Here is a 13,311-nt window from a genome sequence, read left to right on the forward strand (position 1 = left end):
TGCAGGGCATTAATGCCAGCAATTTGGGTTGTGCAGATGTGAAGGATTATGGTTTGAAATCATCCTGGACAAAAAGGTAGAGAGACCTTATAGCAGCCAAGGCAGGAGTAGTGATAAATTCCTAGGACACAAGCTATATGGAAAGTATAGATGGAAAGATAAAAGTCCAAGAAGAGCTTCAGTAAAACCACTGAAAAATAAACTGAAGATTAAAAGAACCATGAGCACTGTTCAAGTGGTAGAGTGTCTGCCTTACAAGCACAAGATTCTAAAGTTCTAATATAAAATAAAACATTTTTTTAAGTTGCTGAATGTACTAAGAAGCAAAATTTAAATTTTCTGGCTGTAAGATGAGGATGCCCTTCTGTCACCTCCACAGACACAAGTCTCTAGCAACCATTTGTGCATTGTTCACTTAGAATTTCATAAATGCAAGGGGCCATCATGCTCACATCAGCTCTGTCTGTACTCAACATATAATAAGTTCTTTACTTGTTATTTTTAGAATATCTAATGTTTTTGTACCATTCACATTGTATGTTAGATAACATCTGATGCTTCTAAACACAATAACCATACCCAAAGAAACATGGTTTGCATGTTTTCCCTCATTTGTGGTAACTAGAATGTGCCTATAAATCTACAAGTCAGACACAAAAAAGTACATTTGGAAATGATAAATTATACAGGTCTCTAGACATTGGTACAATGAGACCAAGGGTGGATATTCTTAGGAGAGGATCACAAAAGCTCAATATCTATGGGCATATGAGCATATAAAATGACATAAGGAAATCAGCTCCAAGAAATAGAAACAGGAGTTTTCTTTTCTTTGCTACTCTCTTTGTTTCCTTTTTTAAATAAGTTTTTTATTGTGAAAATATTGTACAGACGGGTTACAATTACATGAGCAAGGTAATGAATACATTTCTGATCAAGCATTGTTGTTTCCTCCTTTGTTTTCCCCTACCATCCCTTCCCTCCCATCTCTACAACTAAGCCCCCCCCCCAAATTGTAAAATTCATTTGTCCACATAGCGTCTTGTACATCTCATTGTTGCAATGGGTTGTCTTTTTTTCTTTACTGTTTGTCTTGTTTGTTAGTTTATCTGACTTTGGGAAAGTAAGGGGGGCACAGAAAGGGTAGGACAAAAAGTGAACAAATACAGCAGAGATACTCACAAGCCACTATGTTGAAAATGAACTCTACAATTTGTGGGTAGGAATACAGGGAGGGAAAAAGGGAGAGAAGGAGAGAATGAGGAGAGAATGATACTGCTGAAAAGAAATATACTCATTACCTGACTTATGTAACTCTAACCCCTCTGTACATCACTTTTACAATAAAAATTATGTATATATGTATATTTGAAAAAGAAACACATAGAGTACATAAGAGAAGGAATGTAGGTCATATGAAAATACTCTGCCATTTTACCTAATGGATTTGAGTAGAAGATTTTTATGTTGGGCAGATACTGTAACCATCTGATTATGAATATTAAAGTAGGACTACACCCCTTTACATTTCATGTGTACATGTTTATAGATGCTTGCCTTTCATATCTTTGGTATATATCATTTTGCTTCACTCTGAGAAATGTCTTTATTAACTTTCTCGTAAGACTGGGCTACATTCAATTCTTTATACATTTGAAAATTAGTTTTATAGAATAGATAATATTAGGTGATATAATTTTATCAAAAATATACCTATTTTACTCTATTCTTTATTCTTTGTAGGCATAGTTTTTGAAGAGTAATTCGATATAATTATGATATTTATTACTCTACCAAAGATTTTCCCATCTCAGACTTTCAAAAACATTTTTCTTTGTTTTAGATTTTGCCTCATCTCAATATATACATAACTGTAGCTCCTTGAACTTTTTAGATCAATGATTTGTCTAGTATTCATTCCAGGACATCTAGGAAAGATAGCTTTAAATATTTTTCATGTTTACTTTTTATTCTTCAAGTATTCTCATTTTGTATATGCTCTCTTGTTTTTTTTTATCATTTCATAGTGATGGTGGGTATGTTTTTTTCTTTTATTTTTGGTCTGTAGTTGGGCTTTAACTCTGGGCTTGGGCGCTTTCCCTGTGCTCTTCAGCTCAAGGCTGGCACTATACCACTTGAGGTATGGCACCACTTCCTGTTTTCTAGTGATTTATTGGAAATAAGGGTCTCACAGACATTCCTGCGTGGGCTGGCTTTGAACCACGATCCCCAGATCTCAGCCTCCTGAGTAGCTAGGATTACAGGCGTGAGCCACTGGCGCCCGGCTGCATTTTTTATTTCATCTGATTATCTGCTTTAAGAACCTGGAGCTCAGACATGCTTTCCTCATCCATTTTCCAAGTGACCATCATTGCCACTCATTTTTGAGTGTTTCTATCACTAACATTTCTTTTTGATTATCTTCGTGTTTCCCTTTTCTTATATTATTCATTTGTTCTTTAATGGTACCTATGTTTCCCATTAATGTCTTTAGTATAATAATCATTGCAGGCATTTTTGTCTTCTGTTAATTATTCCAGTACTACAATATTCAACCTAAATTTGATGTTTGCACAGTTTATTTAACTATGATTTTGTTTAATTATTTTGCCTCTAATTATGTCTTAAGTATTTGTTGTAAAATGGATGTGTTGCAGTGGAAATATAAGCAATACTTGTGTATCAGTATCATGTGAGGGAAACAGAGGTACATTACAATTCTGTCTAGGTAGTAGTATTCTAGTATGCCTATGTCCCTGGAATGTGAATATCACAATCCAATAATCATCTAATAGTGATAGAATGGCTAGAGCTTTTATATATATATATAGAGAGAGAGAGAGAGTGAGAGAGAGAGAGAGTTTTATATATATATATAACTCTCTTTATATAGAGTTATATATATATATAATACTCTCTATATATTTATGTGTGTGTCTATAATAGTATATGTGTTATATATTATATATATGTAATCTTGCAAAAACTTACAATGCCCTAGTCAGTTTTCAATTACAATGACAATGTTTTTTGATCAAGGACAACACTTCCATTATTGTCTTTTTCTTTTTTTCTCTGTATGGTTTTGTGTGTGTGTGTGTGTGTACCAGTACTGGGTTTATAACACAAGATCCTGTGCTTTTGGTTGTCTTTTTCCATTCAAGACCAAAACTTTACCACTTGAGTCACAGTTCTTTTTCTGTTTTTTTTTTTTTTTGCTGGCTAATTGAAGCATGCATGCTCAACAACTTTCCTACCTGAGCTGTATTCAAACTACGGTCTTCAGATCTCATCCTCCTAATTAGATAGGATTATAAGCATGAGCCACTGGTACCCAGATGGAGTTACCTATCTCTTTTCTCCCACATGAAAGGTTAATGCTAGCTGGTGCTGTATTATTTTTCTTTCTTATTTCAGATAGGTTTTCATCAAATCTTGGCAGTTTAGGTTCTGATAAAACAGCTTAATCTAAAGGCAGGCCTTCTTTAAGTAAAGAAGAATGCTTTGATATATTTCAAAATTATTTATTTCTAGAAGCATAAAATACATTTTCACTCTGAGGAACTGGCATAGCTCAGGGAGTAAATTTTACAAGAATTTGGGATCTTTCTGTATCAGGGTTCATCTGAAGGCATTAACTCTGATTCAAGCACATTGAACCTACAGCAATTTGTCAATTGCATGTCAGGTTTTCCCAGTTGGACAATGATTTTCTGCTCAGGGGATTTCACTGCCATACAAAATTTTCTTATGTCTCTTCCTTAGTTTTCCAGTTGTTTTGGCCCATGTGTGCAACTTTTTCATGCATTTGAGAATCTTCAGTTTGTTCTACTGATTGTTAGGTCTTAGTAACTCAAACAGGAAATTTCCTTTAGTTACATTTTCAAAATTTATCTTGAATAAATGTTAATGCACTTTTTTATTTTATGCTTTTTTATTGTGAGAATACCGTACAGAGGAGTTACAATTACATGTGCAAGATAACAAGTACATTTCTTGTCAAGCATTGCTGCCTCCTCTTTGTTTCCCCTTCCCATCCTTTCCCATACTCCCCACCTCCCCTCACCCAATCCTCTCCCCACCTCCCACCTTTTAAATCTATGAGAAATTATGAATGCTTCTCCAGTGATTTCAGAGTAGTTTTTAGTATTATTAAGATAGGAACAATCCACCAAACAATCTACTATAAGTGTAAAATTACTTATTTTAATATATTTAATTTTATAGCATGCATCAATCCTGAAAGAATCACTATTCCCACTGACAGTTATGCCACTTTAATTTCTTTTCCTTTCCTACCTTCTCTCTGTCCTTCAACATATCTGCTTCCATTTCTCTTGAATAAATATCCACATGGAAGTGCTGTTATGTAACTATGTCAGTGTGAATTCTTTCTGGGCTTACCCTCTAGTTGGTCATGTTGATGATAAACAAAATATTTTTAATAGTAAAACAAAATATTTTTCTTCCTGCACAAATATTTTAAGTGAATTTAAAAGATTCATACTTAGAAGCATGGATTTTTTAAGTTATATAAATCAATTTTTTAATCTTCAGACTTTGACTAACTTTTCCATTTTTTGAGAAATAGACTTGAGGTGATTTATGAAACTTGCAGACATTGCTTTTTGTTTTAGACCAAAATTAATAGGATGCATTACAATTAACGTAATATCAAAGATGGAAATATTTTCAAAAGCAGAGCTTTAATGGAAAAACATTATGGAAAAAAGTCACTGAACCATTCTTGAAATATAAGTTGTACTCCAGCCTGAGATTCTGCATTACTAACAAGTCCAGGTGATATCATTATCTGTTTTTATTTTTTATTATGCTTTGAATAATGAAGGTTTATAACCATTTGTGTAAGCTAATTTATAGCATCAGAATCTCTTGACCAATTATTTCTTTTTGAGAAATATTTGATGCTATTCTTATTTCCCTTTGCTACCCCCACCATCTTTAAATGGAGCAGAGAGATTATTAGTGATAATGAAGATAGGTTTTTGGTGCTTTGTATTATGAGCAAAGTCAAATTAGATTAAATTGGCCACATGATTCAAATATGATGTATTTTTACCCAGGTTTATAAAATTTATGTGGTAAAAATAAGTCTTGTACAAAATACATCCTAGAAAAGAACGTATAAATGCTTATACAAGCTTAGAATGGCTTTTCTAATTTTGGAATGAACATAGAGAATGGGTAATTTTGGTTTTGATAAAATGACAAATTGGATGGAGGGTTCCTGAAAAACAAAAGCCCCCTAACCATCAAGATAAATGTCAAATTGTATTAGATCCAAAAAATGCATGAATTTCACTAATATTCAAGTGTTTATGGAATTCTAATTGTGACCACTGTGGGCATGCTAATGATTTCACTTCTATATACATTATTTTACTATGACATTCAATGACAGATTAGATTATCCAGTCATAACTTTATTTAGGCAGGAATAAATTCCCCTGATGAACAGCTTCTCTTTTTCCTCCATGGAGTAGCAGTTTATTTCCTAGGAGAAATCAGTTGGTCAATACCAGCAGTCTGCTTCAATTTCCTACTATCCAGGGATCCTGAGATTCTAACATCTGTGAAATTTCCAATGGCTTCTTCATGCCAGTGGAAAGTAAAAGAAAAAAATCACAAAAACCTTCTTGCTTTGATGGTGTTTCCAGATGTTTTTAATGCTGTGCATATGGCAAAGGCCATTCTTGCCTAATAAGCTGAGGTTTTCAAAGAAACACACTAGGCAACTGACGTGCAGCAGACCCTAAAATCTATCCGTAGACTGGCTTCATCTGAAAACCAGATTATTATCATGACAACCAATATAATGATCCTAATACCTAGATGCAGACAGGGCTTTACATAGTCATGATGATGAAGCAAATGGCAAAATCCTCTCTGTCACAAAAGGAAGCAGCTTTCTTTGCTGAAAAGAAACTTGTTTACTACTCTTTCCATTGGAAATTATATTTTTCTTTTGTAGGTTAGGAATCAAGATATATTTCAGAACCATATATCTGGAGAAGCAAAGCTGACTTTGGCTAGATAATTTTAAGGAGACTATAGCAAAATAATCAACTATTATACAATGTTAAGTTTTTCTTACATTTTAATAAAATCATTAGAATGACTTACACAGAAATAATGTGAAGTCTTCTGACTCTTCAATGAAAAGTCCTCTCCTGAACACATCAAACTGGTAACTTTGAAAATGTGCTCACCAGACAAATAATGGAAGTGTTACATGGTAACTAGTTAGAAAGGCCCATTTTCTGCTCTACTGCAGAACAGTTGAATCAGACACTTTGGAGAGGAAGTTGGATGCACTTAATAAGGCTACCATGCGATGTTGATGCAAGTGAAAATGTGAGAAACACCAAATTAAGATATAGAGTTACAACCAAAATCTGAGCAAGGCTGTGGGACACGAGGGAAGAAAGAAAATGTAAGTAGGAGGAACAAATTAGCTTCACAGAGAATAAAGGCTTCAACTTAATCATATATTTTGCCAAGTTAAAGAGGATATTGTTGAAGAAAGGTCTAAGATTGAAATGAACATCACAACAAGATGTTCTCACAGGAATACAGCCTATGTTTGGGACACAAGGAGAAAATCTGAGTGTAAAACAGCAGGTCTACTTGTGAAAGGTGATGATAATGAAGCATGGGAAGACTTAGATTTGTCTGAGCTGTAAAATATTTTCTATAGGACTTATCCCTTCAGCAGGATGAATCTATTAGGGTGGTTAATTCAGAATGACATCCTCATAATTTCTTTCTACTGGTAAAGCTTTGGAAATAATGTAGGGGAACTCAGTTAAGGACTGTGTGAGAAATAACCCATTTAAACTGCTATTGTCATATAAAGCTGGTGATTACATTTTGACGATGGTAGACAGTGAATGATTCGGGCAGATACTTCCACCTTAGAGGCATCGCCAAATAAAGTATTAGACACAGAATCCTTTCCTAACTTTGATGTAGAAAGCTGCAAGATCAGCTTTTTAACAACATGAAAACATAGATCTTTTAAAAACAGAATCACAATTTTACATGTCTTCAGAATTGCAACCTTCTTCAAAGCACAGGTAAAAGCATCTATGTAGATAGGTAGTTTAAGTGCCTTCAATTGAGAAATTGAAAGTAAAAGGATGAAGAAAATATTACAGCAGCAATTTGAATAGTAAGGGCCAATGCTGTAACTGTTGGGATCTAATCAGGAGATTAAACCAGAAATTTCTTATCAGAAATTAGAATAAGGATAACTTAATATGAATAATTCTTCATCAGAAAGACAGCATAAAGAGCTCTTGATTACTAAAACAATTGAAACCATTAAAGAATTAGAGGAATGGAATATAATTCATAACTCTAGGCTAAAAACCATAAGCATAGAATAAAATAATAATTTGAGCTCCAAAAATCTCTGAGTTTTAGTTCTTTTATATTTTAAATTTAAATTTTAATGTGATGTACAGCGGGGTTACAGTTACATATTAGGTAATGAGTACACTCCCTCATTTCCTCCAACTTTCACCCTCAACACCCCCCCCCCAGTTGTAAAGTTCACTTCCAACATAGTGTCTACTGAATATCACTGTTGAATTGGATCACCTTTTGTCCCACTATTTCTGTGATTCCCCTTCCCTTCCTCAAACCAAATATTTTCTGTAAGTCAGATAGCTGCTACTAAACGAGTGCAACCTTCTTGTAGAAAAATATACTTTATACATGGCAGTTATGAGAAACAGCTAACTATATGCACATATATGTGTGTGTTTGTGTGATCCTCAGAATAATTACTATACTTGTTGACATAAGAAGTTATATCATGCCATAAGAAAGTATGTCACATGAAATACAGAAAATGCATAACCAAAATGTAGCCAGCTGGTGAAACACTGGAATACAGTAGTTCTATTGAACTAAAACGGAAAGACAGAATGAAAGGTGAAGAAGTACCAAAGTGCTGTTTATATAAATCAAAGAAAAAGAAGTCAATATGTGCTATATTGTATTTTACTAATATTTTTCAGCTTGCATGGATGTGTAGTTATGTCAAAGTACCTTCTGGATGGAATGAACTAAATGTTTCTAGTAAAATAAGAGGTATAAAAATCATGCCTGATTTATATGATAATATAACACATGGTTGTTAAAAATAGCTTCCGAAAATTTAAAATGATATAACAAATCTAGCAGTTTATTTAAGAGTTCATACAATGTACTATTAAAAACCAATTATAATCTTATGCAAACACATTTGTAAGTGCAATTTAATTAAGCATATAATGAAGTTAGGATTATTGAATGATTTTGATTTTTATGTTTTAACCCAAAAAACTCAAATACATTTTGATGATTACATAAACATATTAATAACTGAAATTTGACTTTTTATACGAGTTCACTTTGGACAAAGACACAAAGTAGAATGTGAAAAGTGGTTTAGATGTCCATTTTATGATTATTTAATGCAGATTTTGGTTTAATTGTGTGTGTGTGTGTGTGTGTGTGTGTGTGTTCTGTTACTTCAGGGTAATACTTTAATCTAGGTCACAGTACTAAGCCTACGTCCTTACTAAGTTTAACACTTTAACTGAAGCCCTACTTATAAGCAGTGATATTCAGGAGAATATTTATTCCAGGCCTTATATCTGAAAGAGGAGGTTTTTTAATATAAGCAGTCAAAAGTTAATTGTTTGATTTCTTTATTGAACAGAAAGAAGAGAAAGAAAAAGATGAAGGGAAAAAATGAGAAAGAGGCTTGAGAATGAGTAAATTAAGGAAGAAGCAAAGTGTGTGTGTGTGTGTGTGTGTGTATGTGAATGCACAAATGTGCATATGTGCACAACCACATTCATGTGCTCTAGTGGACAGGGATCAGGGCAGAAGCACAAGGAGTGAATGCAATATCCAGCACACAGCTAATGTGAGCACATACTGACAGCAGTATTGGAGGCAGAATCCACTATGCTGGCAGCCATATGCGCTGTTGCCATTACTCCTGGTGCAGAATTTGAGGTGGACCAGCCCCTTTTGCATCTGGGATTTATTTCATCACTGATGATGAGACCACCCATACACACATTCACTTGATCTTACATGTATGTCTGAATAAGATACACATGAATATTTAACTTGCATTTCTCCCAAACAAAGCAAGTTTTGTCTTTTTGTTATTTTGTGATGGTAGAAAATGTAAAACAGAGAAAGTAGAATAACATTTTTTAATAAAGTGAGAAATGGCTAAGAGGTAGAGTTCCAATCCAGCAAGGGTGAGGCCCTGAATTCAAACTCCTGTGCGTGCAAAAACAATAAAAAATTAAAGTAACCATAAAAAATTGAACAAACATGAAAATCAGGGAAATGTAGTAGACATGTGGATTTTGTAGAGATTTGGATTTGTGTGTGTGTGTGTGTGTGTTTGTGTGAGTGTGTATCTACACTTGGACTTTGTAGACAAGGAGTGGATGTTCTCCCTTAGCTTTTTGGGTCAGGGATAGCATTCTACCATTTAAGCCATAGCTCTCCTTCTGGATTTTTGCTTGCTACTTGGAGACAAGAGTGTCACAGAGTTTTCCTCTCTAGGCTGGTTTCAAACAGTGCTTAGATCTCAACCTCCTGAGTAGATATGATTATAGATATGAGCTACCAGCACCTCATAACATGTAAATTTTGTGATTGTTTCAATGATCTATGAAATACATGATATGGTCTAGGAGAAAAATCACTAACTATGTGGGTTGTGAATATAAGAACATATCTTGCATTTTGATTTTATCATTTTTTAATATTAAAGTAAGAACTTGAAGAGATTACTTATCCTCTCTGAGTCATGTTAAATTTTCAAGTTTGACACGGTGCCAGAAACTTATATAGTAATTTGTGAATAAGACATGAGTTAAGTAGCAGGAAGGAGAAATTTTAATAGAGCTGAGCTAGGAAGTAGAAAGTTATCTAGAGTAACAAACTTGGAATGACGACAAGCAGACATTGACTGGGTCATAAATGCTAGTAGAAATTCAGTGGCATTGAAGATGGGTTACATTTCAATCCTTTGTATGGATATGCTTACTCTTATAGCTCAGGAAGACTATTGTAGCAGCTTTCATTAAACTACAAGGCCAAACCTTGCTCTGATTTGTTAAGATCTGACAGTCCCTAACACAGTACCTGAAGAAATGTATAGTGCACAAATTATTCAACTAATAATCTCTTTGTTCTAAAAACTTTCTGTCAACAATACGCATATATATATACCTAAATTGACAAAAACTTACAAAAATACTAAAATATTAATTTATTGTCAAGTGATTTTTACATCTTCATTGTGCTTAAAGGATTAAAGATACATGAATACATCCATATATCTTAAGAATTTTATTTACATCAAATATATGGCATATAAAAGGTTCATATTATATGTCATAGAATAAAATACTTTATGTAACAATCCTGAAAATATCAACTTTTCCATTTTAACTGAGAAAAATTGGCTCATAGAAATTCCATTAAGTCCTGACAGCCAAATAGTTTTCAGGGACTGTATTTATCCTTTTTATGTCATACTGAAACTGAAAGTACTAAAAGTACATTTGGTCAAGTACGCTCTCTACAGCTATGCTATATAACTAGAACTGTTCAACCTGTCTTTTCATGATTCTGTCTACAATAATAGGAATGCTTTCATACAATTGGGCTCAGAATTTCTTAATTATAATCTTTTTGTTTTAATATTTGAAGCTGGGCATGGTGGCTCATGCCAGTAATCTTAGCTTCTCAGGTGGGTGAGATGTGAGGATTGAGGCACAAAGCCAGCCCCAGCAGGAAAGGCCATGAGACTCTTGTCTCCAATAAATTCAGAACACTGGAAGTGGTGCTGTGGCTCAAGTGGTAGAGCTCTAGCCTTGAGCTGAAGAGCTGAGGGATAGCGCCCAGGCCCAAAGTTCAAGCTCCATGACCTACAAAAATAAATAAATAAATAAATAAAGTATTTGAGCAAGGATTGTATTTCATGCTCATGAAGTTGAGAAAACAATTTTATCATGTCCCTCACCTTATATATTAAATCAAATATTTAATTTGATTTTATATATACATACATTTATAAGTTAAAATGAAATAAATACGGTATGTTTGGTAAAAAATGTAAAATCATGGAATTGTTTAGAATTATTACATATGAATATAAATGTCAATATTATTTTACATAAATGCCACACTGATTTAAATAGAAGACTGATTCATTCAGATGAAGTTGGCCCCTTTCCAGGAGACCAGGTAGAAGGAAATTGAAATGAGTGCCTTACATCTACATCCATCACAACTATTTAACTGAACCCCCTTGCTAAGTGAAAAATGCTTTTTGCCTTACGTTGGATCAGAAAGTTCCTTCTAGCTGAACATTGATGCAGTGGCAGGATGGCATGAGAATTCCACTGAGCTGGAACATGGAGATTTCTGTCAACTAGTATTTGTTGTAAAATGTTTAATATTGTTGTATTGAAAATGTGAAATGAATACCAGGGCTTCATCCATGTCTTTTGGAATTTTTGTGTGCTTTGTGGTTAAAGGTGAAGTAAAGTTGTCAAAATGATGGATTGTTCTGTTTCATCATATGTGTTTTAGTCATACAATCTGAAAGAATTCTGTGCAGTAAGGAAAATCTATAGACTTGCTTCCCATTGCTCCACATTGAGCAGTTTGGGATTTGTTACTTTCTTTGTAATGTCTTATACAGTAAGAACACAAAGTAAAAGTCAAAGGTGAGTCTTGATTTTGAGTAAAAAGGAATAGATTTTTAGCTGTGTATAAACACAACCATGAGATCATTTACTCTCACTGATTGATTAATCAACTAGGTCAAACAATACATTTTGATTTTATCTGCTTTCACTATATTGATGAAATCCAAGTTATTTTTGTCCATTTGCTCATATGTGGACAGTTATAATTAACTTGGGTCTTCAAATAAGTTCTCAGTTTATCTACTTCCTCCATAAATAACGACTTTGTTATATGTGCCATCACTCTTTCATATCAAGAGAGCACTACAAACTATTACATTATTTTAAAAATTAATAAATCCAATACACGAGCAGTTCATAATGCCAAAAAACATTATTTGAAATTGTTTATCATAAGTACCTGTCTACTTAAATATATGTACATGGGCTCTTATATAAAATTTCATTAAAAAGTTTATTCAAGACATTCAGTTCAAAACACCTTAAGTTAAATCAAAATTTAAATTAATTTGTTTAATTTGACTTTTTGCTTAAAATCACATGGAGAAAATTACTAGGGTTTGACAACCAACATTGCATCAACTTTCTACACACAGAAAAAGCCAATTCAATTAAAAACTGTAATTATGAATTTCAATAGTCTGTTTACATAAATCAACCATTTAGTTTGGCCACATTTTCACTTAATAACTCTAATAATTGGACTTTCGGTAGGTACAGCCTAGAATGCTCAAATTTGATGCTACTGAATGATGTGATTTTTAAACCATTGAATCATCAAAATTATTTTTGACATTAACATTTATAGGTCTATGTAGTTGGTTTGCAAAAAAAATCCAATGTTAACACACCACTCTCCCCACTAGATAGATCAACTCGGCAAAAACTCAACAGAGAAACCGCAGATCTAAACAGCTGCATAGATCAACTAGACTTAGACATCTACCGAACATTTCACCCAGCAGCATCAGAATACATGTTTTTCTCAGCAGCACATGGAACGTTTTCTAAAATAGACCACATTTTAGGCCACAAAGCAAACTTGTCTAAATTCAGAAACATTGAAGTTATACCTTGCATTCTTTCTGACCACAAGGGAATAAAATTAGAACTCAACACCAACAGCCACCAAAGAAAGTCATGCAACACAAGGAGGGAATAAACTTAGAACTCAACACCAAAAGCCACCAAAGAAAGTCATGTAACACAAGGAGGCTGAACAACACACTGCTGAATCATGAGTGGGTCATGGAAGAGATTAGAAAGGAAATTCAAATGTTCATGATATTCAACAAAAATGAGCACACAAATTACCAGCTCCTCTGGGACACAGCAAAGGCAGTACTCAGAGGCAAGTTTATAGCTCTGAGCTCCTACATCAACAAATCAGAGAGATCTGAAACCAACAATAAATGAGACATCTAAACCTCCTTAAAAAAGAGCAGCAAGATAAATCCCAATCCAGTAGACAGAAAGAAATAATTAAAATTAAATCAGAATTAAATGAATTAGAATCCAAAAAAACTATAGAAAGAATCAACAAAACAAAGAG

The sequence above is a fragment of the Dipodomys ordii genome, unplaced genomic scaffold (assembly GCF_000151885.1).
Source record: "Dipodomys ordii isolate 6190 unplaced genomic scaffold, Dord_2.0 Scaffold32, whole genome shotgun sequence".
In the NCBI taxonomy this organism is placed as follows: domain Eukaryota; kingdom Metazoa; phylum Chordata; class Mammalia; order Rodentia; family Heteromyidae; genus Dipodomys; species Dipodomys ordii.